General features: G+C 43.2%; 1 pseudogene; it reads left to right on the plus strand.

The window, feature by feature from the left end:
* The window catches only part of LOC112614673, a 37,856-nt pseudogene extending 10,320 nt beyond the window's left edge, over window positions 1-27,536 (plus strand).
* The last annotated feature ends 200 nt before the right edge of the window (window positions 27,537-27,736 follow it).

The raw sequence follows: 27,736 nt of genomic DNA on the forward strand, positions 1-27,736 counted from the left end.
GAGGCACTAGGGCTTGGAATTTCAACATATGAATTCTAGGAGATTGAAGGGGGCACATAATCCAGTCTGTAACAGCCCCTAACCCTACTGACTTCTGCAGAACCAAGCAAATTAGTCCTCAGGGCAGACTGACCAAAGACTGATAAACAACAAACAAGCTTTCAGACCAACAAGAGAAGACAAGATTGCAGTGTCTTCGTAACGACATTGCTTTATTTATGCAATGCAAGGAAAACTACGTTAGAATTTGTTAATTCTCTCTCTCTTTTTTTTTTTTTTTTTTTTTTTTTTTTGTTATTGTTGTTGTTGTTGAGACGGAATCTTGTTCTGTCACCCGGGCTGGAGTGCAGTCATGTGATCTTGGCTCACTGCAACCTCTGCCTCCTGGGATCAAGTGATTCTTGTGTCTCAGCCTCCTGAGTAGCTGGGATTACAGGCACCTGCCACCATGCCCAGCTAATTTGTGTGTTTTTAGTAGACATGGCCAGGCTGGTCTCAAACTCCTGGCCTCAAGTGATCCACCTGCCTCAGCCTCCCAGTGTTGGGATTACAGGTGTCAGCCACTGTGCCGGGCCTCTATTGATTGTCTTTGAGATCAGCAGTAAAGTAAGAGATGAGGCTAGGATCTCCCAGATTCCTCCTGTCTTCAGTATGTTAAGGCTCAGCCTAGAACTGTGCTCAGCCTTTTCATTGTGCCAGGCTAATTTTTGTATTTTTAGTAGAGACAGGGTTTCACCATGTTGGCCAGGCTAGTCTCGAACTCCTGACCTCAGGAGATCCACCCGCCTCGGCCTCCCAAAGTGCTGAGATTAGAGGCATGAGCCACCTCGCCCAGCCCTGTGTGATCTCACTTCTATGTGGAACCTAAAAGCGTTGAACCCTTAGACCTAGAAAGTAGAATAGTGGTTGCCAGGGGCTGGGAGTGGGGAGTGGTGGAGTGGGGAGGGAGTCAGATGTTGGTCAAAGGATACAAAGTTTCAGTTAGATAGAAAGAATAATCTTTTGAGATCTATTGCACAGCATGGTGACTGTAGTTAAAAATAACATATAGTATATTTCAAAATTGTTAAGAGAATGTATTTCAAATATTCTCATCACAGAAAATGATGTGTGTGAGGTGATAAATAGGTAAATTAGCTAGATTTGATCATTCCCTAATGTACACATATATCTAAATGTCACATCATACCCCATAGTTATATATAATAAAGAAATAAAAAATATGTAAAAATATATTTTTAAAAAGATGCTCAGCATTATTAATCATCAGAGAGATGCACATTACAACCACAATGAGATACCACTTCACACTCACTAGGACGGCTGTAATAAAACACACAATCACAAGTATTAGCAAGTGTGTAGAGACATCAGATCCTTCACACATTGTTGGGAAGAATGTAAAATGGTTCAAATTCTTTGGAAAACAGGTGTTTCCTCAAAAAGTTCAACACAGGACAGGCATGGTGGCCCACACCTGTGATCCCAGCAGTTTGGGGAGCTGAGGCAGGAGGATGGTCTGACCCCAAGGGTTTGAGACTAGCCTGGGCAACATAGACTCAGTCTCTAAAAAAGAAAAAGTGAGTGGCGTGTGTCTGTAGTTCCAACTACTCTGGGGGTTAAGGTGGGAGGATTGCGTGAACCCAGGAGGTTGAGGCTGCAGTGAGGTATGATTGTGCCACTACATTCCAGCCTGGGTGACAGAGCAAGACCATCTCAAAAAAAAAAAATCAACATAGAGTTACCCCACATGTAGGGAATCCCACACCCAGGCATATACCCAAGAACTGAACATATGTCTCACAAAAACTGGTACACAAATGTTTAGAGCAGCATTATTTATAATAGCCCCCAACTGGAAACAACTCAAAACTCTATCACCTGATAAATGGATAAATAAAATGCGGTCTATCCATGTAATGGAATATGATTTGACAATAAGAAGTGACGAAGTGCTGATACCTGGTATAACGTGGGTGAACCCTGAAAACATGCTGAGTGAGAGTGACCAGTCACAGAAGACCACACATTGTATGATTCCATTTATATGAAATGTCCAGAAGAGACCAATACAAAGGGAGAGAAAGTAATTAGTGGTTGCCTCGGGCTGGGAACGGAGCAGTGTTGGGGAGTGACTGCTCATGGGTGCAGGGTTTCTTCTTGGGGTTATGAAAATGTTCTGGAATTAGATGGTGATGACAGTTGTGCGACTTCGTGATTAAACTGAAAACCAGTGAATTGCATGCTTTAAAATAAAGTAGTGAATTTTATGGTATGTGAATTATATTGAAAAAAAAGTCAGTGAATGCTTAATGCAGAAAATAAGAAAAGAAGGAAACAGAAGTTGCAATTGCAGCATCCGGAGATAATCACTGCAAATGTTTTGATGCAGATTTCCAGACTCTTATGTAAATCTAAACATCTTTGGAAAATAAAGTGGGATCATATGGCCCATATGCTTTAGTGAAAGTTTTGTTTTTATATTGCTAGTACTTTTCCTCTGCATTAAGAAATAGTCTTTCTAAGTATCAGTGGGTTTCACCTCTATGTCTTCTCAAATGTCTTGCCTTCCCACATTTTCTCTGCCAAGCCACGATCCTCTTCCCTACTCTCTTCTCCAGGAGAACTTTCCAAGTTCATCTGCTCCACCTCCCTTTGGCACCTCTACCTCCCCTCAATGCCTCTGTCTCCCCGAGCCCCTTCCAGAGCTGCTAGAGGAACTGAGGGGAACTGAAGCCTTCTGAAGCATGAGGTTTGTGGGACTCAGGGTGCTTCTGGAGGGCAGAGTGAAGGTCAAGACCAGCAGAGTTAGATGGGCATGTACACTCCAGAGCATGCATGCCAGGGGAAGGGAGAGATCGAGGTCCAAGGAACACACAACTGGGCCCAAGAAGGAGTTGGGGAAGGGCGCTGACAGGCAAATTATGTGGCCAGAGGTTCCAGTGTCAGGTCCCAGCTCTCTCTCTTCCTTGCCCTTAGTGGGCCTCAATTCCAACAGCTCTAAAAGAGGGGACCGAGTGTTAAACTTTTCCCAACAGCAACACCAACCATCCGTGCTCCCAGGCTTGACCCACCTCCAGAGGTTCACCCTGGGGAACTGGCCCTTCCAGATGCTTCTGTCATGCCATCTAGATGCATCCATCAGAAGGAAAGGGACAGTGATGCTATCACAGGGAAAACTGAACTTGCTCCAATTCACTAAGGGAGAGAGTTCCCACCTAATTATTACTACTTCCAAGTTACTCGTATCCCACTCAGGGCTCTGAGGTTGGGGCCTTGTCTTTTCTTCCACATCTCCTCAGGCTGTGGTTCCCAAACTTGAAGGTGCACCAGGATCACCTGGAGTGCGTCATGAAACACACCAGCACCACTCCCAGAGCCTGTGAGCTCATGGTCTGGGCTGGGGCTGGAGACACTGCATTTCTAGTACGTTTCCAGGTGACGCCAATGTTGCTGGTCTAGGGAATCCCATTTCAAGGCGCACCATTCAGCAGCCTCAACTCTTTCCTGCTCCCCCAGCCATCTGCAGCAAATGTCTCCCCACTAAAGTGGGGGCTCCCAGTAATTTTGGTGGCTTTCACCATTCTGGGAATAGTTTGACTGCCATTTCAATCTCCTCTAGTTCTTTTGGTGGATGGATGGATGATGGAGAGGGTAGGAAGTGAGGGGTGAGGATGAAGGGAAAAAAGGCACCAGAACTTTATTAGTAAATGGCAGATTGAGAGGCCAAGGTGGGCAGATCACTTGAGGTCAGGAGTTTCAGAACAGCCTGGCCAACATAGTTAAGCCCTGTCTCTACTAAAAATACAAAAAATTAGCCAGATGTGGTGGCATGTGCCTGTAATTCCAGCTACTGGGGAGGCTGAGCCAGCAGAATCTCTTGAACTGGGGAGACAGAGGTTGCAGTGAGCCAAAATTGCACCACTGCAATCCAGTCTGGGCCACAGAGCAATAAATACCCTGTTAAAAAAAAAAAAAATGTATAGCCGGTATTTATTTGCATGCTAGTCATTCTGATCACAAAGCTCCCTCTTGGAATCATTCTATTAGGTTCCCTTGGAAACTTTTTTTTTTTTTTTTTTTTTTTGAGACAGAGTCTTGCTGTGTTGCCAGGCTGGAGTGCAGTGGCTCAATCTTGGCTCACTGCAGTCTCTGCCTCCTAGGGTCATGTGATTCTCCTGCCTCAGCCTCCCGAGTAGCTGGGACTACAGGTATACGCCACCATGCCCAGCTAATTTTTTGTATTTTTAGTAGAGACGGGGCTTTACCATGTTGGCCAGGATGGTCTCGATCTCTTGACTTCGTGATCTACCCGCCTTGGCCTTCCAAAGTGCTGGGATTACAGGCGTGAGCCACTGCACTTGGCCCCATAACATTTTAATAGAGAACCAGCTGTTAGGTTGAAGAAATTACTTCCCAGCCACTTTCTGGCAGTGTGTTAGGGACATTTCCAATGAGATGATTCAAATAACACACTTTAAACAAGTCCTGACATAGAACCAGTTTACAATACAATTCCGTAGACGTACATCCCACAGCATAGAGATCAGCAGTATGGGCTCCAGATCAGAAGGCCTGGGGTTGGATCCTGGCTCTGCTACTTGTTAACTATGTGACTTTGGGCAAGTTACTTAAGCTCTCTGTAACTCAGTCTTCTCACCTGTGAAGTGGGGATAGGGATAACAGTACTGCCAGGCTTATAATGGATAATGGAATTGTTATCTGTAAAATATACTTATGACAATGCCTGGCTCATAAGCGTTTAATCAACATGGGCTATCATTCCTGGTTCAATGCTTTTGTGCAAACTGAAGTATAAAGATCACTGTAAAGGCAAATCCCATGGGCTGGGCCCCCACTGGGGTTATTCTGGATGCTTCTCTCCACTAATAAGGCCACTTGACAGGCCAAACAGATGCTAAGAATGTGCGTGGGAGTCATACTCCCTGGGTTCAATCCTGGTGAAAAACCTCCTTCTTAGTTATGTGAGCTAGAACAAGGTGCCTCACTTCTTTCATCTGTTAAGTGGGGACAGCAGTGGTATCTGCTTCATAGGATGGTGTGATGGTTAACACTGAGTGCCAACTTGATTGGACTGAAGGATGCAAAGTATTGATCCTGGGTGTGTCTGTGAGGGTGTTGCCAAAGGAGATGAACATTTGAGTCTGTGGGCTGGGAAAGGCAGACCCGCCCTTAATCTGGGTGGGCACCACCTAATCATCTGCCAGCATGGCCAGGATGTAAAGCAGGCAGAAAAGTGTGAAAAGGCTACACTGGCCTGGCCTCCCAGCCTCTTTCTTCTGTGCTGGATGCTGCTTGCCCTTGAACATCAGACTCCAGGTTCTTCAGTTTTGGAACTGGAACTGGCTTTCCTTGCTCCTCAGCTTGCAGATGGCCTATTGTGGGACCTTGTGATCATGTGAGTTTATACTTAATGAATATATATATGTTTGTGTGTGTGTGTGTGTGTGTGTGTGTAGGATACTTAATTTAATAATATACAGAGTAAGTATTCTCTATTTTAATGTATTCTCTTTCTCCCTCCATTGCTAGAGTATAACAGAATATAGTTTTTCTAACTGAATATGTAACTGGGCCATCACTTCATTGAAACAACTCAGGATGCTTAATTTCCCTTGTAAAATTGATTTTCACTCCATGTTCGCAGGGAGGGCTCTCTATGTTTTGAATGTTTCCGCACCGTGTTAGAGGATAGGCTCAAATGGAAGTCTAGACAGCTGGTTCCTGACCACTCCTCCCTTGATTGTGCTTACATCAGCTTCACTTTTGGAAAGCATTTTAAAGGAATGATAAAGTAGCTTAGTTTCAGAGTTTAGATTTAAAATGTCTTCCCATTTTTCAGTCAAAAGTCCAAAATGGCCAAAAATAAAAGTTAAAAAGGCCTTATTATTAGGTCTATTTGGAATATCAATGTGTGTAAAGCATGTGGGGCACTGCCCACTCCAAGCTCCATTTCTAGAACATATTTTTTAAACTGTGATTCATTTAAACTTTTTTAAATTTCACAAATAACAAAATAGAAATAAATATGCATATACACACATATCTGTTTATATAATTTTAGGGGGGATAATCAATTTCATGCGTTTGAGGTTACAAAACACAGTAGGAGTTGATCCGTGTAAATTCAAGTTGGTCTGAATCACTAGCATTTATTAAATTATCATGGAGCACAACCTGCCTCTCTTTGATCCATTTATTGACACAATTTCCTCAATTATGAAGAGCGGTGAGGGGGCGACATTAGGGGAAAAGGCAAGTCCAGGTGATCTAAGACAATGGGATACAGGGGAAAGGAGAGTGTAGTAAAAGGCTCCTGATCCATCCCATGATAGGGCCACTGTCCAACCGGCCTGACCCTCCCCTCACTCTTGGGTTCTGTGATAAAGGCTCCTGATTTGGGCTGATGGGAGAAGGGAAGTCACTTCCTGTAACTGGCAGCACTGGGAGGCCACGGCTCCCTCTATTCAGAACAACTCAGTTTCATATTCATAGAAACCTCAGGTCCAACTTTAATCAGTCCACTCTTGCTGGGCAAAGGGGAGAAAGGGCATCCTGAACATGTTTTCACCAGGGCCTGAAATCTTAACACCTGACATCACAAGGCTTAGATTCCAGTGGAAAGATGGGTGAGAAACACACACATAAATAAGCAAGATAATTTCAGAGAGAGGCAAGCGACTGAAGGGTCAGAGGCTGTGACTTAATTGAGCTTGGCGTGGGACAGTTGTGAATCCTTCTCTGATGATGAAGTGTAGCTGAGACCTGAGTTATGAGGAATGATGGTGCCTGAAGTCTTGGCTGGTTTGGGACAAAGCTCCCATTTCAGCTCTCTCCCTGGTAATGTTGTTCAGGAACACGAGCTGCTGCTCTTCCCAGTGTTCTACCATCTGTCTCTTTTCTTGTGACATTGTCTGAGGTGAGCTCTGCAATAGTAGGGACTTTGGTTCACCGCTGCACTCCACTGGGCAGAACAGTGCAGGGCCCACCATAAGCACCTGTGGAATGAATGAATTAACGAACAAATGAAAAAATGGAGTAGTTCCGCTGTCTCCTCCAAATCGCCAGGCCCCTGTGTTCCTTACCTTAGTGACTGCAAATGATACCCTCCGGTTCCCAAGCCAGAAACCTGGTGTCAGCTCTGACACGTTCTCCCTCCTCCAGCCTGAGCTGATTCTTTCTCAGGCCTGGCTTTGTGGGTTTTGGGCCTCTTCCAACAGCCTCTTCATGGGATCCCGTCTTCAGCTCGCTCTCTCTTGCGAATGCTTCCGGCTTCAGCCGGGCAGATCAACATAAGATAGGACTCCGATCAAGACCTTTCTCTTCAGGTGCTCCGCAGTTGCCCATGCTGTCCCAGATCCTTGGGATGGTGTAAGCCTGGAACAGTTTAGTGCCAGGACATGCCCCCGCCTCCCCTCTCACCTCCTTTTCTCTTTTATCCTGAAACCGGTCGCCCTAAACACCCACAGTGTCTGCCCAGTTGGTGTTCAGTAAATGGTGCAGCTGATCTCAGGTGCTGCTGGGAAATGAGCCAACTGTGTCCCCAGATCTCTGGAGGGAGTCGGGGGGAGTTGTGGGGAGAGAGGACAGGAGAGGTGACAGCTGAGACAGGTGTGCAAGCATATTCCAGGGGAGCCTACTGTGGTGAAATGGGGTCCCCTGGCTATTGGGTTAGAGGGGTCTTTGGGCTGTTCTGCCAGGATACCTACCAAGCACCCATCCCTGCCAGCCCTGTGGGATCAGGGGCATCCCAGAGGCCTTAGGACAAGAGATACGACATAGGCTCCTGACACAAGGGACCCCAGGAAGCTGGGGGTGTCAGGGCAGAGGCGAGGACAGGAGCCAGGCTCCAGCTTCAGAGCAGCGCGGACATTGGCAAGACTCGCGAGCTGGAGCCTACATCTGTTTTTGCAACAGCTCGCCCTGGGGCTCCCAGCCCAAGTGTGGGTGCCTTCCTAGGCAGCAGCTCTGCCCCTACCCGCCTGCCTCTCCTCACAGCTGTTCCAGGCCCCTCTAAAACCAGGGGCGCAGAGTCAAACCCTAAATTGAACCTCCAATGGAGCCAGAGTCCAGCCCGCGGATGCAGCCAGCTCAGAGCAGGGAGGCTGTGGGGAGCAGGTGCCCAAGGAGGAGTGGCGCCATCCCGTGTCACAAGAGGGGCAGCGAGCGATTCTGTGGCAGGAGCCGCTCTGCATCAGAGAAAATTGATTTGTCCATCTGACGTGTTGTTTCCATAGAAGCAGGGCTTAACCTTTTAAGTGAAGATTAAAAAGCTATCTAATGCATTTCAGATTAGGCTTCAAGCATCTCAGTACTTAACGCTGAAGTGTTTCTGTGGGACTTGCTGTAGCCATTCATCTAACCGCCAGACACAGCCTTTCCAGCATCTGAAGGCTCTCACTCAGGCAGCAATCTAGGTTATTTATTTTTTGAAATTCATCAAGAAATACAACTTCTGTGGGAGATCATCAGAGTATTAATAATACCTTTTAATTAGTGAAGAGCACTGACTTCTCTTCATAAACACAGGAAGACCGGCACACAGGCAAGATCTGCACACTTTCAATTTATTGTATTCTTCCAGATCGGACATAAAAAGCATCTTGGGAATTGAGATCACAACACAGTGTTTACATCATTTTCAAAATCAGGCTTGTATTGAATTCTTTTTAAAAGAACATAGTAATTTTTAAAAATCTAAATATTTACATATTAATAACACATATGTACGGAAGATTGAGATGTTATCCATAGCTGTTTTGGTTTTTTTTTTTTTTGCTGAGGAAGTGTATGAAAAGGATTTCCAAATAAAGTCTGAACAGTAGTCACAGTAAGTAAACAAAATTTTAATTTTTAAAATAAGGTTTTTCTTTTTTTAAGGTGGAGTCTCACTCTGTTGCCCAGGCTGGAGTGCAGTGGCCCAGTCTCAGCTCACTGCAACCTCCGCCTCCAGGGTTCAAGCAATTCTTCTGCCTCAGCCTCCTGAGTAGCTGGGACTACAGGCGCATGCCAGCACGCCTGGCTAATTTTTGTATTTTTAGTAGAGACGGGGTTTCACCATATTGGCCAGGCTGGTCTCAAACTCCTGATCTCGTGATCAGCCTGCCTCAGCCTTCCAAAGTGCTGAGATTACAGGCGTGAGTCATCACGCCCTGCAATATGATTTTACCGTTGCAGTTTTGATACTTATTTTCAATGTGTGGATCCATTCATCACACATATATTTGGGTTGAACAAGCCCCACCTGTCCCCAAATGCTAAACACTCCAAGCCGTGGCCCCGCCTTGGAAGGCAGTTCTTCTCAAGGCTCTCGGCGAATCTCTAACAGACCACAGTTGGAAGTTAGTGTTTCCGCCTTTACCAGCAACATACTCATCCTATTTTAACAGAGTGAAAGGTCACTAATTAATCTTTTCCCTTCCCTTGGGTAATATTTCCTTCTTGGAGGCAGAGGACAGATTCTAAAACCCATGGTGCCAAAAACACAAGAGCCATGGTTCGCAGTACTTCATGAGACCACTTGATAAAACAAAGGGACCGTTTTCAGTCCCTGCCCAGTAAGGGACTGCCCAGTAAGGGATTCATTCTGCCCAGTAAGGGATTACTTACTGGGCAGAAATGGAAAAAGGCTAACAAAAAGGTATGATGGAAATAATTTCTCCAACCCTTCGTTGTAGCCCCAAAAAGAAGAAAAATCAGCCAGACATATACGAGATGTAACTTGTGTAGTAGTTACGTTGATTCCATGAGCCACGCCTAAAGCCAGCTTTTTGTCACAGTACAGGGATGCCTTCTCTTATCTTTGATGACTGGCAGGCCTTTGGTGGAATAGGAATTTATCACAGAGCACCCCTCCTATCTCTAGGTTTAGCATTTCAGTGTGATGTGATATGAGTACTTTGGACAGGGCAGTCAGGAAATCTGGGTTCTAGGCAGGGCCCTGACTACAGAGGGGTTAACGGACTCTGGGCAACCGCTTACCCTCATTCATGCTCAGTTGCCCCACCTGCAGAACGAGGGGTGGGACTGAGTAGCCTCTACAATAACTTCTAGCTCTTAACATTCTGCGCTTTCCTAAATCCAGGGCTAGGGGAAGACACTGGAATTGCCAGTAGGCAGGTGTGATCCCTGGGTTTGGTGATCTGCAGTCCAAACTCTTTTCCTGCCAATTTTTGGCCTTTGGGTCAAGTGGCAAGATTCAATGCAACTTTCTTTATACAATAAATGAAGTGTAAATGCAATGTTTCTAAATAACAGAGTATTTTAAATTCACCATCTTATTAGAGAAAGAAATCGAGGTAAATATATCTATAAAACAAATACTTTCGTGGCAAGATATCTTTTTAAAATACAGATTTTCATATATTAGTTTTATATAAAGTGAGGGACAAGTATACTAGGAACCAAATAAATGATATAATATTAAGTACATTTTTAGCTAGTTGCCACATGGTGCCAAAACCCTGTACCACTCAGTTGAAACCATCTGTTAAAATGGCTATTAGGTATCATGTAGATAACTGATTGATTTTCTTACCTTTTAATTAGTTATTTTGTCATTGTATTGATGCAACTTATGTGAAAGGTTTTTCTTTCCTAAGAACTCATAGGTCATTTGCACTTAGTTTCAAATGTCTATCTGGGGAGCACTGATGTCATGAATGATTTCATCTAATGGGTCAGAGCTATCCTCCCAAAATCACTTTTTCATCTTCTTCATCTTCTAAAATGATGAAGGTCTAATTAATCTTGGCCTTCACAACTGCTCTCTCAGCACTGGAAAGAGTCATGTTCCTTTATACTACATCTAAGCAATTTACATTAAAATAAATACGTTTCAAAGCTCTATTCACACTGAGGTACTGAATGAAAATGGGGAAGAGAGAACTACTTCTTTTTAATGGACAATGAACTAACTGAATCATATGCTGAACTTTTAAAAGGTAAGGAATCAAACCTAAAAATGATTTTAAAAATCTTATCTCAAATTGGAGGCTTGATTATCACACATTACAAAGAAAGTATGTGAAATGATTCAAACATGACAGGTAAGCTTGACAGAACACCCACACTTTGCAGGAGCTTGAAATGCTACGTGGATCTTTGTGGAATTTCAAACGGAAGTTACATATGCCACTGAACAATGTCACTAAAATCAAAGTCTAGGCAATGAAACCTGGTTCTGTGTCTTCCATGTTTTCTCCCCTGGTGTCAAATATATTAGCACAACAGAGTCAAGAAAATGAAGGGGGAGAGCTGCTTCTCTAAGGAAGAGTTGTCCATGTGTCTGTGACATGGCTGGAGGTGGGTGTTCTGGACAAGTAAAGAACTTACTGGGGAGGTGTCTGTGTTTCCCAGTTAAGTTGCTAAGTTTCTACCCAAGGCTTTAGTTGTCCTCCCATGAAAAATTGTAGAAATTTGAAATTTGTAATGATGATGTTTTAAGAGAAAGCCCGTGAATGTGTGTTACTATTAGAGTATATCCACATGCTATCCAGTAATAGAAAATGGCCTAATAAAATATAATTTACCCACAAAACAGAGTATCATGCAGCTATTAAAATAATGCACAGGGCACCACTGCAGTCCAGGCTGGGTGAGAGCGAGACTCCATCTCAAAATAGTAGTAGTAATAATAGTAATAATAATGCATATGAAGATTTGCCCTAAAGTGGAAAATGCTTGTTAAGTAAAAACAAAAACTTAGGAAACAAAATTTTACGTTTGATCTCCACTATATAAATAAATAAAATGGAGAAACATTTGCCAAAAATCACCCAATAATGGTTGTCGGTGGGTGGTAACAGCAATTGAAATGTTCTTCCTTACACTTTTATTAATTTTTTAAAAGAAAAGTATGTAAAATGCCAATTTATGACAATTGCTAAGTCCAGATGAACATCCCCCATTTCAAATTTGGAAGCCCCATTTTAAATTTTAGAAAGCATTGTTTTGATTTCACTTTCTCTATAGTTTTTTATGTGAATTGTCCCTAGCTCCTGGGTGGCTTTTCTTGAGCCCCAGGTCCTTTCCGTACGTCTGTGCTATAGCATTTATGTAATTCCTTCTGCCTCTCACACTAGTCTGAGGGCATTTGTACACCAGCACCCAACACAAGGCTGATTCCTGGTAGTTGCTGCAAAAGGCTTAGTGAAGAGGGTTAAGGGAAAATAAAATGGATGCACTATAGAAGTGGATCCATTTTTGTTAAAACATGATGAATAGAAGGTTGCTTACATATAATGCATCCAAACAAATGTCATCTGACTTTCTGCCTGTAACACTGCCCTAGTCATTTCTGGATCATAGGAACACTTAAGGACTTAAACACCTTTCCCTGCCCTTCCCCCAAACACACAAATTTGGAAGGAGGAAAAAAAACCTTAAAAAAGCAATGAAAGCATTGTTGAGTCTTTAGAAAGAACTAACTGTTGCTAGCTCAGATAAACTGGGTAATGAGAGTCTGTATCAGAGCCCTTGGTCACTCCTGTGGTTCTGACCAATGAGGCTCAAGTTCAAGGATGAAACCACATGTGCAAGAAAGGTGGAATTCTTAAAGGGATAAACGTTTTTATCTATCATGCTGCTCAGTGATTTGTATCAAATATCTATCAATAGTTTAGTAAAAAGACCTGCAACTGTGTTTTACTATTGTCTTCATTATGACCTCACAGCCTTGGGTAAAGTTTGAGAAAAGACTGGAAGAACTGAGTTTGAGCTGCAGTGAACCAGGCCAACTGACGACGAACATTTTAACTGTGAAGACTGAGACAGTGAAGTGGACTCCTAAAGGCATTAGCACATCCATTGTCTCTTGGGATCTTTAAGAAATATGCTGAGAAAAGCTGGCTTTGGCTTAGGTGTGAGAAATCTATACGGTATCATGGCCGGGAGTCGAGGGACCTGGGTTCCGGCCAGGCCATCAACCAGCTGTGAGACCTTGGGAAAGTCAATGTTTCTGGGCCTCAGGCTTTTTTCCTGTAAAATAAAAGTACTGGATAAAAAGAAGGGATTGGACTAGGTGATCTCTCAATTTCCTTCTCATTCTCAGATTCCTTGACTTCTTTTTTCAGTTCCATGAGGCTCTTCTAACACCCTCTGTGCTCAGTTTTCTCATTGGAAACATATCTCCATCTTCAGATAGGAAAATACAAAGGCATTCTGTACTCACCACTTGGAGGTGAATATAAACTTCAAAGGGAGTGGTTTTCAAATAAGAAGAGCTCACTGTGTCACTTGACATGGGGAGGACAGGCAGTGCAGATGCCCGGGGCAGTGGGGCACTTGGGAGAGGGAGACCACTTGGGAAGCGCAGCTAGAAAGTTTTCACCATTCTTCTCCCTTTTCAGCTATCGTTGGTTCATGTTATAGATGTTAATATCATTATTTGAATACAATATTTTTTGATAATAGTGATATAAAATAAACTTTCCTGTATTACAATTTTTTTAATCTTATGAACCTCATTCTAGTAATCAATGATGATTTCTGTTTATTTTTACTTATTTACATAGGCTTAAATATCGAACCAGCATGTAGGGTGAATTGTCTAAATAGGGTCATCGAGAGGATGTGTCGGTGAATTCCTGCTGTAGACTTGCACTTGGCATCGCCGGAACCACTCCTGGGGGGCAGCTTAGGAAATGTTGAGAATTAACCTTTCTTTGGAGACGACTGATTCAGATCCTAGAGCTGCCAATCTAACTCTGGCATCAATGTGGTCATGAAAAAGGAACAGGCGTTGCTTCAGAAGATTCTCCATTTCTACATTTTAAAATGCAACCCTTCCCTCATCTCTGATGTATCCATCTCCTTGGTAGTTTTGCAAAGTTAGATCCTTCAGTCACACAAAACCTTCTGTTAAAAAAAAAAAAGTTCCTCATGTGTCTCCTGATAATGGATGGGCTTGTTAGTTTCCCCTAACATGTGGGGAGAGGGGAAAACACTATGGTTCCTGGGATAGTTTTGGTGGTGCCCTCCAAGACCCATTGTCTGTGGTCCCCACAGGAAGGCCCATGCTGACTGCATAATGTGTGTGGGCAGCCCTTGTGAAGCTGTTGAATGACGTCAGTCTTGGCACCATGTTGTAACACTGAGTCGGTAGAAGGCTAAACCAATACTACATATTTGTTTTTATTGTTGTTGCTTTAAACACAATCAGGGCTTAGCTATAGCTAGAAACATTGTAAAGCTCCCCTGTCTCCTTCATCCTCCGACATCCTGTCCTCAGATGAACACTCACTGGCATTAGTGAAAGACGCCCTTTTCTGCTGACCTGCTGGATCCACCACAAAAAGAAATCACTGAGAAGGGACGAAATACGCAAGACCAATCTAGGTTGGAGAAGATTAGCAACCACCAAAAATGATGATGTAGGTGAATATTTAATAACATAAAAATATTCAGTCAAACCATGGGATAAATAGTGTGATTAAAATTCTGGAAACAAGTTTACAAAAAAAAAAAAAAAAAAAGGCCATATTAAAATGTGAACTGTGTTTCCCTCTGGATGAAAGGCTATAGTTTTAAATTTTGTTCTATGGCTTTTAGAAATTATTTTATATATGACAATAATGAACGTGTTTGTATTTAGAAGACATTATTTTCTTCTGATTGGTTTGAGTGGGTTGGAATAGACAGATGGTCTGCATGGTAGTTCTCTCATTGCCTAGGATTTTAAAAATCCTTCAATAATCATCATCATCATGAAAATATCCACCATTTATTAAATGCTTGCTGAGCACTTGACATGCAATGTGTTATTGAATCCTTAGGAAACTCTACAAGGTGGGTCTGTTGTTCTGCCCATCTTAACAAATGAGGAAAGTGAGACAGAGGTGAGGAAGCTCACTCCAGGTAACACAGCTAGTAAATAAAAATGCCAAGGACATGAATTGGGTTAATGTCTGGGCTATTCATCTCTTTGCTATTAATAGTCCAAATATACCACATGCATGAATATGAGCTAATTTCTTAAATCTTCGAGTTCTAGTTCATTTTGTATTTTAGCCACTTTATTTACATGTATAATTGCTTTCCATTATTTATAACAAGATCAGTTTGGGGTATAAACTGATCTTCCATTTGTAATTCAGCTACCTTCCCTTTGAAAAAACAGGCCTATGCTATTATGTGCTTTAGTAAGAAAAAAAAGTAACAAAAAATATAGATGATTATATATAAATTAGAACATGCTAGCTGCACAAATAGGGGCCGAGAGTCAAGAAAGAAAAGCATTGTTGTATTATTCAAATTTAATTATAACATCTATCTGCAACAACAAGCTCACAATCTTTCTTCCCTGGTGGCAATCAGGTTGTTAAGTTTGGAAAAGATTCAGCAAGTCCAGTAAACCTTTAACAGCAGTGACATCTTTACTCTGAGATCTAACAAAATTAATATATTATTATTTCAGCTGTGAGAAAAATTAATGAAAATGATAAAAATGTATACCAGGAAAGGAATCATTGGAGTTATAGAATAAAGATTATTCCATGTGATGAGAGCCCCAAATGAATTTCTATTTGGAGTCACTAATGGCCTTTCAAATCTGTGTGGGGCACTTCTTTTTTTTTTTTAGAGGCAGTGCAGGCTTCCTTAAGCGGGAGCCAATTAGCTTGTGGAGTCAGAGTCTCTACCTTATTCCAGGAATGGAGCTAGATATGATAAATAAGGTTGAAGTTGTGCAATATCTATGTGACACTTTTGCTAGGAACGCAGAAGAGAAGGGCCAAGGTGCCGATCGCAAGTATCTGGGTGGATCATCTAAACCAGCGGTCAACAGTTACAATGTTCGACATCAAATATTGTGATGTCTAAGGGGCAGGAGTGGGCAGTCTTCCAAGTGAGTGGAGGCTCCTCGAGGAGGGGAGGGGTGGGGAGCAGGCTATGGCCTGGATCTCATCCTGTAGAAATGGACAAACCCGGGGGGGGGGGCGGAAATGGGCATTTGTGATATGAATTATTAATAGAAATGTGACGTGGTTACGGGATGTGTTCCCTGGCCAGTCTGCTTGTGGAAAAGAGAAGAGGGATGTGGCAGCATATCCCTACTGGGTGCGTGCCTCTTTGCTGGTGGGACAGGGAAAGGGAATAGAGACCAGAACTCAAAATAAACGCTCTCAGTATCTGATGACAGAAGGAAAATAAGGTGTGTTTATGTCTAAAATATGCAGCATAATGAAGGCACCAGAACAACATTTAAATTGTGTTTCTTAGTCATGTGATCCACTGCCAGCAAGGTTTTTCTGGGTCCCTGAGAACAGCCTTCTACAGAATTTCCCCATTATTTTTGTTTTTAAGAAACAGTGTCTCACTGTCACCCAGACTGCAGTGTAGTGGCCAATCACAGCTCACTACAGCCTCTAACTCCTAGGCTCAAGCAATCCTCCCACCTTAGCCTCCCAAGTAGGTTGAATGACAGGTGCGTGCCGTCTTGCCTGGCTAATTTTTAAGGGGTGTGTGTGTGTGTGTGTGTGTGTGTGTGTGTGTGTGTAGATAGGGTTTCCATCTCCACAAAACATCTGGAGGTGTTGCCCAGGCTGGTCTTGAACTGCTGGACTCAAGCAATCCTCCTGCCTCAACCTCCCAACTATTTTTAATTTTTGAGGAAGCTCCATACTGCTTTTCATAATGGCTGCACTAATTTAGATGAAATTAGAGATTTGTGGCCTCTTAGATATAATCATTCTTATTTGATGGGAGAAAGCTGACTACACAGGGATTCTTCACTAGTACATTGGCCCCCACTGTCACTTTGGGGAAGCTGAGACTTCAATGACCAAATCTGAACAGTCACAATTCAACTGGCGCTGACTTTTCCTGGAAGAATAATCCCAGAAGCTCCAAGCCCAGAATTTTAAACCCACATACACAATCTGTGCATGCACGCGTGCACATCCCCCTCCCCCCGCACCTTAAAATCCCTTTTACTTGATGTGGTGTTGCTGGTAGAAGAGATTCTTTCTTCTTCGTTTTCTTCTTTTTTAACCTTAAGCAACTTGTACTTTTATAAAGTCATGCAGATCCAAACAAATAAAAATCAATAGGCAAACAGAAGCAAACCATAAAAGAGATCTTTTCATATATGAATAAGACGTTAAGAGATCAAATCACAGCATATTATACACAGTATTTCCTTCAAAAGACAAGACACTGAAATAACCTAGAGCCAAGTATTACACTTTATAAGGTCGAAGAATTCATACGTGCTTCTCCAATTATTTTTTTGCACCTTAGTCATACCTGAGCCTGTTTTAAACCTCCTTCTGGCCAGTTCAATTTGATCCTGTAGAATCTGTACCCAATCTCTTGGGCCAGGAAGCTTATCCACATGGTTAGCTCTACAGTACTTTCTCTGAAGACTGAAAAACAAAATGTAAAATATTGTTAAATGCCTTAACAAGTAAAACATGCAGATATGAAACAGAAATATATTCTAAAAAGAAAAAAGCATATTTCTAAATGATGTGAGTTTTCCATGATATATCTTCAGTGTCTCTATTATATTTCTTTGGTAAAGATGGAGATTGGCAGGTCTGGCTAGGTCCAATGCGTTGTGCTTCAAAATGAAACTGGTGATAATCACTAGGTAGTTTGTAAGGAAGCTGCTCTTTTTACTGGTTCTACATCCTTGTGTATGTGTCTTATAAGCAGAGAAGAAAATGTTTCCTAAGGGTCTACTGATGTTATGACAAGGTTTAGCAAATGTATTAAGAGAGTTCACTGTTTTTGTTGTCAATTCAAAATTGCATGCAAAATTACATGGAAAGATGATATTTCTCATGGTGATTTCTACTAACTCAATCAGTACTCAAATAATAGTGCAGTTGGTGTCATGATGAAAGTCTGAATTCTACTTTATGTCAACCCCTTGTACATCACATGAGCTCCCAGGAAAGAACTACCCGATTGAGCACAAAGGGAACTAAGGGAGAACCCCATGGCAGCACACAAGGGAGGCAGGACGATGATCGTGGGAAGGCTGTGCACAGTCTGTGCACACACATGCGGTGCTGGGGTTGACATTTCTGCCTCACACTCACTCCTGAGCACTTTTAAACTCATCTTTTCAACTTGTTTTTTGTAAGGTCAAGATCTGGTAGGCCATCACATCACGTTGCCTCCTTGGTATTTAAAATATTGGTAATTTCAATGTTTTAAAAAGTTTCTCTTAGAAAACAAAAAGGCAAAAGAAAATATTGACAGATTCAACTACAGAAAAAGGTAAAATTTCTATTGAATGAAAAATAAGACATTTCATCAGAATGAGAAAAGCTAGTTGTACTAAATGTGACCAGAAAGGTTCACTATCTACTGTCAGATAAAGAGCTCATTCAAATAAAAGAGTAACTTCAAAAGTCCCTATGGATAAATGGGCAAAAATATTTAATAAAACATATTAGGAAAAATGTCCAATTAACACGTAAACCAAAGAACTGCAAAACACATTTTATACCTACTAAAATTAGAAAAACAATTTAGAAAGCTAATACTTGATACTGATAAAATTGGTACATTTAAACATTACTGTTGATGCAAACAGGCAAAACTCTTTTGAGAAATAAAAGTAATATTTAATGGAAGACATAAAACTGTTATACCTTTGGACTGGTAATCTTACTCCTGGAAATTTAAGGAAATAACTTGAGAAAGAAAAGCAGCTATATGTGATCTCTACTGTCAAACACATGGAAACAATCCAATTGTGCAGTAAGATCAATGTCAGTAGTGTGGCGGATACATTTCAGGGAGCCCAGAGTGAAGTGGGGGCTCCCCTTCAGGAAGCTACTGTGAAAGTCTGAGCTAGTGAAGCATCTAGGGCCTCTCAGAGAACTGGCATTGTTTGCTTAATCACATGATGTGGTAAAAAGAGAAGAAACAGATGGTATGTGAGCTGAAAGAACATCGCAGGCTTGGTTTGGAGCATGCTGAGTTTGGGGTGTCTGTGGAGCACCCATGTGGAGATGGCAGATATAGACTTGGTTACAGGACCCCCAGCAGGTACCAAAACCTGCAGATCTTCAAGTCCCTGATGTAGGCCAGGCATGGTGGGTCATACCTGTAATTTCAACACTTTAGGAGGTTAAGATGTGAGGGTTGCTTGAGGCCAGGAGTTTGAGACCAGCCTGGCCAACACAGTGAGACCCTGTCTCAGTTAATCAATCAACCAGTCAATCAATCAGTAAATAAATAGATAAATCCGGGAGTGGTGGTACAAGCCTGTGGTTCCAGCTACTCAGGAGACTGAGGCAGGAGGGTCACTTGAGCCTAGGAGTTCAAGGCTGCAGTGAGCTATGGTCACACCATTACACTCCTGCCTGGACAATCAAGCGAGACCTTAAGCAACTTGTACAATTGTGCCCTGAGACTCTGGAGCATACAACAGCAGTGGAGGGGTGCCCAGCCTATTTGCATTATTTTTTATTGTTGTATTGAATTTTTTTTTTTTCTGAACATTTTCAATCTGCAGCTGGTTGAATCTGTGGATGCGGAACCTGCAGACAAGGAGGCCAAGTGTATTTAGACAGAGAAATCTACAGTTCAGAGAAGGGGCCAAACTGAACACACTGCTTTAAGAGGCACAGACATACATGTGGTGGTTAAAACTGAGAGAGGTTGGGCATGGTGGCTCACACCTGTAATCCCAGTACTTTGGGAGGCCAAGGTGGGTGGATCACTTGAGGTCAGGAGTTTGATACCAGCCAGGCCAACATGATAAAACCCCATCTCAGCCAAAAATACAAAACATTACCCAGGCGTGGTGGCATGCGTCTGCAGTCCCAGCTACTCAGGAGGTTGAGGTAGGAGAATCATTTGAACCTGAGAGAAGGAGGTTGCAGTGAGCCAAGATTGCACCACTGAACTCCAGCCTGGGCAACAGAGCAAGGCTCTGACTCAAAAAACAACAACAGCAACAACAAAACAAAACAGTGAGAGAGAGAATGCTCACCAGCAAGAACACAGAGAGTGGAAAGGGCATAGGCTGGGTTGGGAACCCTGGGGCATGCTACGCTGCCAAGGAGAAGGTGGAGGCAGAAGAGTGCATTGAAGGGCTTAAGCGTGGCTGGCCAGGCAGGAGGGGCGGGGAGAGGTAGAAAGGCCAGTGAGTGGTTCTAATAAAAAGGAGGGACCAGCAGGCTGCAGGGCAGAAGAGGGGTAGGAGGGTTGGAGAGATGGCTTGGTGCCCTCTGAAGGTCAGTAAGGGCCAGGAACAGTGGCCACTCTCAGGACACCTGGCCCAGAGGGGAGGGCAGAAGAAGAGAGGAGACAGGAGTGCCGAGGGATGGGGACTTGGGCATGGGGTGCAGGCTGAGGGAGCAGCAGTGTGGCAGAAGAGAACAGGATAAAGGGAAAAAGAGGAGACGATCAAAAGCACCACCCTGGGGGCGCTGGGGCTGATGGATCTGGAATCGATATGAAGGGGCATCCTCTAACAGAAGGAGGGAAACGTCCTTTTCTGAACCCATGGGAAGGGAAGATGGTCGATTCAGAAGTGGTTCTAGGCTGGAGCAAACACTCCTGAGGCCTCAGTGGGTTCAGGGGTGAGGGGCTCTGGAGGATGGAGGGTGTGGGGGGGAGGTGAGGGATCTTCTCAGAAGAATCGGAGAGGAAGCGGACCACAGACAACTAATACGGCTGTCAAGCTGCAGACGAGCTATGGGGTAGGGCTATGCAGTGTGGCGACAGGCTACAGGCTTTCCACCTCGGTCCCCTGCAGCTCCTTTAGGACAATGGATGACAGGGCTGCTCTAGGCTCAGGATGTTGCTGGGCAGTTTTGGCAGAAGAACAAAGATATAATCCCTTGAAGATGCTGAAGGTGTGACCTAGCATGAATGAACTCACCTCTCCACTCCCTCCCATCTCCTTCACCCCCTAAATCTAGGAAGGACGGAAGGATGTGAAGACAGAAAAAAGCTCATGGGCTTGGAGATATCTATAGAGATCAGGGAATGCAGATGTCAATGGGTTGGCAAGCAGGGGTCACAGAGCTGGAAGAATTGTCCCCTGAGATACCAGAGCATACAGCAGTAGCTGAGGAGCAGCCATGTGTGAGGATGCTAAGGTGTGGCCAACAGTGCAGGGCTGAAATGCAGCAGAGGTGAATGTCACTGTGGATGAGGTCCAGCGACTACATAGGCTAGGCTATCTGTCATGTGGACAGAGAAGTGATCAGGATGACAGTGGGACTGGGAAGAGAGAGAAAGATGTAGGGCTATGATAAGAGTCTTATTGGAAAGGTTCCATTGAAGCCCCACCTGCAGAAGAGGGGCAGTGATGCTTAGAAAGCAGAATTAATGACTAGGGAGAAAATCAACGAGGCTGCCCAATGTATGATATGGGGGGACCGGGAGAGCAAGGTGTGGAGGTGCTGAGGAGAGGCTATCCCTGGAGGTGTGCATGCTTTCAAATCTCTGCCACTAGATTCTAAGTAACTTCAGGGTCTTCATCTCTTTTGTCTCCCTCAAACACCTACTATAGTGCCTTTTTCTAAAGAGGAATTCAAGCATTTGATAAATAAGCAAACATATTTTCCAGTTTTGTTTCTAATGGAAGCAAATACATTAGCTTACAAATTTTGACTAATTGGGGGAAAATGGTCTATCTGAATTAGCAGGAAGTGTTTAATTAATAGGATCTATTTAAAGAAGCAAGATCTTATTGACTTCAAATGTCCACAAGAACGTTTACTAATCAGATAATTTCCAAAACGTTCTTGAAGTCATGTTTTAATAAACAGAACAAAATATTTCCATTTAGCATCCTATTTATGTATATAAAAATGTGTACTTCAAAATGGCTCAATCCACTATCTTAGCAGGTAAACATCTTGCCCCCCCCTTGTAATATTATTTATAGTTAATTTCCATGGAAATCCCGCTTTTCTTGGGTTGTGAAATGCATGTGTCCAAATTAGCACACATTAGAAAGTCATGGCTCCAAATTAATGAAGTGGATTTGGACTACACCACACTGAATGATTCCCATGTGGACAAGCAAGTTCAAGATAAGCCAAAGGAGACTGTGGGCTCTCTGCTCCTACATCGTGAGGAGGTTCAGATCAGACCTTTCTAGGCCAACCTTGAGCTAAAATATTCTCTCAGTCACTAAAAGGGCAGCCATGTCTGCTTATTTTTTTCTAGTTTCAATGAAAACTTACTTCGTTTCAATAGAAGTCAAGAAAATCACTGTCTCCTGGGTCTGTGTCTAAGATCTTTGAAGGTGCAGCAATAGGCTTTTCAAAACATACCTATACAAGTAAATATTTCCACCGGACACATAATTGACATTCTAGTTCATGGAATACATCTAAACTTAAAAGAGACTTTTAACTGGAATTTACCTACTGAAGACGAAATCCTCTTCTCTCCATTATGACAGCAGATGAGACCTCAAGAACAAGGCCAAAAGACTGTCATTGCATTGATCTGCAGTCAATATGCTATGAGAATAGAGGTATTGGGGAGACAGAATGCATTTTTGCTACCTAAATCTATAGCTACAGGTCAAGCTATTATCCTGCTAACAGTTCCATTAGGAGTAATGATGTGAAAAAAGGTATTGCATTAATGTACTGAGTTTTCTACTATGGTAATAGTGGGTCATTAAGAATCATAGTCGAACCATTTGCATTAATCTTTAGTATGCAGTACGCTCTAAAAGGAAATTTCCCTCCTTTCCTATTTTAATACATGAAGAAGAAGCAAGGGCTAATTTAAAAAGAGCTCAGATAATCTGAAAAAGTGGAATAAGATCAACAAACTAAATAAAAGAGTTAAAGCATCTCTTCTGCTTAATATAATTTGAGTCTCAAGGCACAGGTAGTATGTGAAGTCACCAGAGAAACGACAAATATTCAGTCTGATCTGTACATGAATAATGACTTTTCCCATATGCCAGCATTCATTTGAACCCTGACCTTTAATTGTATATAAATAAGCTGCAGGTGGCTGGGCAGACCCTTCCTTCAGAATGCTGCTCCTCATGTAATCATCATCAAGTGAACGCAGCAGCACGTGGCGTGTCTGACATGCTGAATGTGCCACTCTGTGAATAGGGCAGATTGACCATGTTCCCCAAACAGCGATCTATCCACACTGTCATTTTCCTGAGGGTCTTTTAATTTGGGTTTTTCTGACTGGCTGTGCAGGGAAAAGCAGAATATGGCATGGACTTTGAAAGGAAGTCACTGTGTCTAGCAGACACTTTAAGAAGCAGGAGTAGGTTGGAAGAGCTTTTGCGTTGCTGTGAAATCTTCTAAGAACTTTGGCTGGCAGTCACAGCACAGCTTCAGATTTGATGACTCAGTTTTAACTTGTGGTCAAATCAAAGTTTACATCATGGAAGGAAATCAAGGTTTAGAGCTGGCAGAACTGAAAACCAGGTCTTCATTAGATCTGCCAAACTCCTAGAGTTCACAAGGGGCAAGGGACAATAGTCTCTGCAGTCAGGTCCCAGGGGACAAGCAGAGGGACCCAACTGGGGACCACTTGCAGCCAGGGATGTACAGAGGGAGAGGGAGTTGTGGGAGGCAGCCCGCCCACACATCTGAGTGAGTGGACCACAACCAGGGTCCCTCCCACTCTCTTTCCTCTTACGTCTTAAAGCTATCATTTGAGATTCCCCATCTGCTGGGCAGTTTAGACACATCTCATTTAATCTCTCAGCAGCCAGTGGGGGTAGGTACTGTGCTCCTGAATTACGAATGACAAAATTCAAGTTTGGCAGCTTAAATAACTGGCTTCAGACTGCATAGCTAACAGGAGCTATTTTCCACATAAATGACTTACATTTACAGTTGTGTTTGTGCACACAGTGATTGTAAATGAAAAATGGTTGAATTGTAAACATAAGCAAACTCATGGCTAAGTGAATCCTCCCATGTTAAACTTGAGAATGCTGGATGTTACTTTCAACCTCACAAAACAGACTTGAATATAAACAGACTAAATGTCCCCCAATTAAAAGGCAGAGTAGCAAGTTGGGTAAAGAAGCAAGATCCAACTCTATCTTCAAGAGACCCATCTCAGATACAATAACACCGATAGGCTTGAAATAAAGGGATGGAGAAAAAATCTACCTAGCAAACAGAAAACTAATAAAGCAGTTGCTAATCAAATTTCAGTCAAAACAGACTTCAAACCAACAAAGAACAAAAAAGACAAAAAAGGACATTACATAATGAAAAAAACCTATCCTTAATATATATGGACCCAACACAGGAGCACCCAGATTCATAAACCAAGATCTTACAGCCTTACAAAGAGACTTAGATAATCACACAAAAATAGTGGGAGACTTCAATACCCCATTGACAATATTAGATCATCAAGGCAGAAAGCTAACAAAGATATTTGGGACCTGAACACCTACCTAATGGTCTTAATAGACTTCTAGAGAACTGTCCACCCCAAAACAACAGAATATACCTTCTTCTCATCTGCACATGGCACATAATCTAAAATTGAACAGACATCCAGCCATAAAACAATCCTTAGTAAATTTTTAAAAACCAAAAGCACACTCTGAAAACATAGTGCAATAAAAACAGAAATGAGTACTAAGAAAATCCCTAACAACCATACCATTACATGGAAATTAAACAACCTGCTCCTGAATGACTTTAGGGTAAAGAATAAAATTAAGGAATAAATCTAGAAAATCTTTGAAAATAATGGGAAATAATTTAAAAGAATAAATAAGATTAATAGACTGCCAGTTGGACCAATGAAAAAATCCAAGATTCAAAAGAAGATCTAAATAAACACGACAAGAAATGACAAAGGGGACATTACCACCTACCCCACAGAAATACAAAAATCCTGAAATTTAAAAACATACAAACACACACACACACACACACACACACACCCCTTATGCAAACACAACTAGAAAACATAGAAGAATTTGATAAATTTCCTGGAAGCCTACAACCTCTCAAGATTTAACTAGGAAGAAATTGAATTCCTTAACAGACTTATAATGAGTTCTGATATTGATCAGTAATAAAAAGCCTACCAACTAGAAAAAGCCCAGGACCACATGAATTCACAACCAAATTTTACTAGGTGTATAAAGAAGATCTAGTAAGATTCCTACTAAAACGATTTCAAAAAATTGAGTAGAAGTGTTGGGTTCCCAGCTCTGGGGGAAATTCAGGCAGGATACTCAAGCGGACCTGTGAAGGGGTCCAGGTGGAAAGGAACTCCTGCTAACAGCCATGTAACTGAGTCGTCTTACAAGGGGATCTTCCAACCCCAGCCAAGTCTTTCAGTGATGTCACCCTTGACTAATATCTGATTTAAAACTCATGAGAGATCTCAAGCTATAATTCTACAGCCAAGTTGATCTCAAATTTCTGACCCATGGCAACCATGATAGATAATAAAATTATTCAACTGAGTTATTGAATTTTAGGGAAATTTGTTATATAACATTAGATAACTCCACCTTCATTACTTAATCACCTTATAATACCCACCTCCAAATACCATCACACTGGGTGTTAGGTTTCAACATATGAATATAAAGCACAAATGACTTTAAAAATGCAAATAACCTCTTTAACCTTTGGTTGACTCCTTTTCTTATTAATATTATTGACAGTACGCTACTTAAAATGAAATAGTTTTCCTCATTTATCTTTCACTTTTTGATGAGGTGGAGTAATTCAACTAAAAATTGGAACTATTTATCCATAATGATAATGAGATGCCCAGAAATGTATCTTTAAGGTATTTATCATAGAACAACAGGAATGTCAAAATACCATGTTAGTGAATCATTGCTCTTTAAAAGATTAGTGATGGCTGTGTAGCCTTTTGGGGAATACTCTTTAATACTGGTTACAGATAGCTCTTTGTAATTTGAAAAACATAAAACAGTAATAAATTAACAGGTAGAATTCTAAAATATATTACATAGCGAAAGAAGGAGAATTAAATGAAGCAATGTCTCACATATTCAGCATTTTGAGGAAACTCATACAAGGGAATTTTCTAGGATGAATGTATTTTTTGAAGTAATCAAATTTAAAGAATTGTAACTGTTGGCTTTTCTTTGCTTCTTAAACATTATAAACTAAAATCATGTCAGAAGTATACCATATTCTCACATTAAATAGTTCCGTCTCTACTGAAGGTCAATCTCCTGACAGTGTGACTAATATAGATAGAGATTTGTGATCGCTGCTTCCAATTTGCCGTGAATGAGAAATTTCCAGTACCATTGGAATTCAGTGTAAACGGAGAGTCACTATGCTCTGAATGATGGCCTGCAGGCAGGGATGCTGGAGCATAAGGTAGAATTTTGCTGTAACATTGGATGTATTACAATATGTATCTTTTGGTTTATATTTATTATGTAAACAATTCTAGCAACCTGATTTCTTATCTTCCCTTCTGTTAACTCAGAGATGTCCCCTGGCTACTGTTTTTTTCTTGGTAGTTTTCTGAGCCATTTAATCTTTCAGACAACCAGCTTGTGTCTGAACATGTGTGTGTGTGTGTGTGTGTGTGAGACACATGCACGTCACAGGGTGAGCTGTTGTGTGTGCATATGTGTGTGTGTGTAGATGGCTGAGAGGCACCAATGACAGCCTGTCTGGGTGCAAACAGGCCAAGCCCCACTCCTCAAGATGGAGGAGGAGCTGTTGCCCCCTGAGGGGACTCCCCAGTAGGCCACTGGGGGAAGCCCCACGACCCAGACAGCAGGTGGAGAGCAGCAGCCGGCCAGAGAAGAACTACAGCGAGAAACTGTGCGGAGCTCCAGCCCCTGGACTTCTTAGAGCAGAAGAGCCTGGGCACCCCGCCCCTGATGATCTCACTGCACACAGCCTAGGGCTCCACTCGCCAAGGAATCCGGAACCTTCTCCTTCCAGCTCGCCTAGCGACCAGGCCAACAGAGTGGTCTCTGAGGAGCCCGCGCAGGAAGGCAAGGCGACGCCCGCGGAGAAGGATGCGGAGCATGTAGAAGCAGAGACTTCAGGGGACCTGCGCGGGGCGGCGGCCCCAGTGCCCAGCACAGCAGGAGCTGGAGACCGCGCTGAGCACCAGATGACGGCCCGGTTCCTCCAGGGCGCCTGCAGGCAGGCGGCAGGGTGGCTGTGTCGGGAACCTGGAGCGGCTCCTGGCCCCACGCAGGCAGGGTCCCCAGAGACAGCTCGTGTAGCGGATCCGCAGTCCCGGGGCCCTCAGGCACCGCCGTCGCTGCCGCCCTCCCTCAGCTCTGAGCACGTCCGCCCTGGCCGAGCCAGCTTCCCCCAGTGAACCCGCGCCCGGCGCTCCGGCTCTCCGCAGGGGGCCCTGTGGATCCCGCAGGCTTGGGCTCCTGGTTCCTGTCCCAGCCTGCGCCTGCTCCAGCGCCCCCGACTCCCCAGCGGCTCCTCCCCACTCCTAGCCTTGGCTGCTTCCAGCGCGGAACCGACCCCCTCCCCTGCCTCCAACCTCGCGGGTCGCGCCTCTTTGCAGCCTCTTTGGCGTCTGCGCCTCAGCGCTGGGGCCAGGGTCCCTCTTGAGCTCGCCGCCAAGCTTGCCAAGCCTGCCAAGCCCTCTTCTGCCTCAGCCCTCCTGGCAACGTCTTCCTCGCCCGCTGTTCGACATCGCGCCACAGCCAATGCCTGCTGTAGCTGTCTCCTTGGCGAAGCGCTGCAAGGGCCAGCGCCCAACCTGTCGCTGCGGAAGACCTGGGCACAGAACCTGCCCTGGTGCTGGGCAA

The sequence above is a fragment of the Theropithecus gelada genome, chromosome 20 (genome assembly GCF_003255815.1).
Source record: "Theropithecus gelada isolate Dixy chromosome 20, Tgel_1.0, whole genome shotgun sequence".
Taxonomy (NCBI): domain Eukaryota; kingdom Metazoa; phylum Chordata; class Mammalia; order Primates; family Cercopithecidae; genus Theropithecus; species Theropithecus gelada.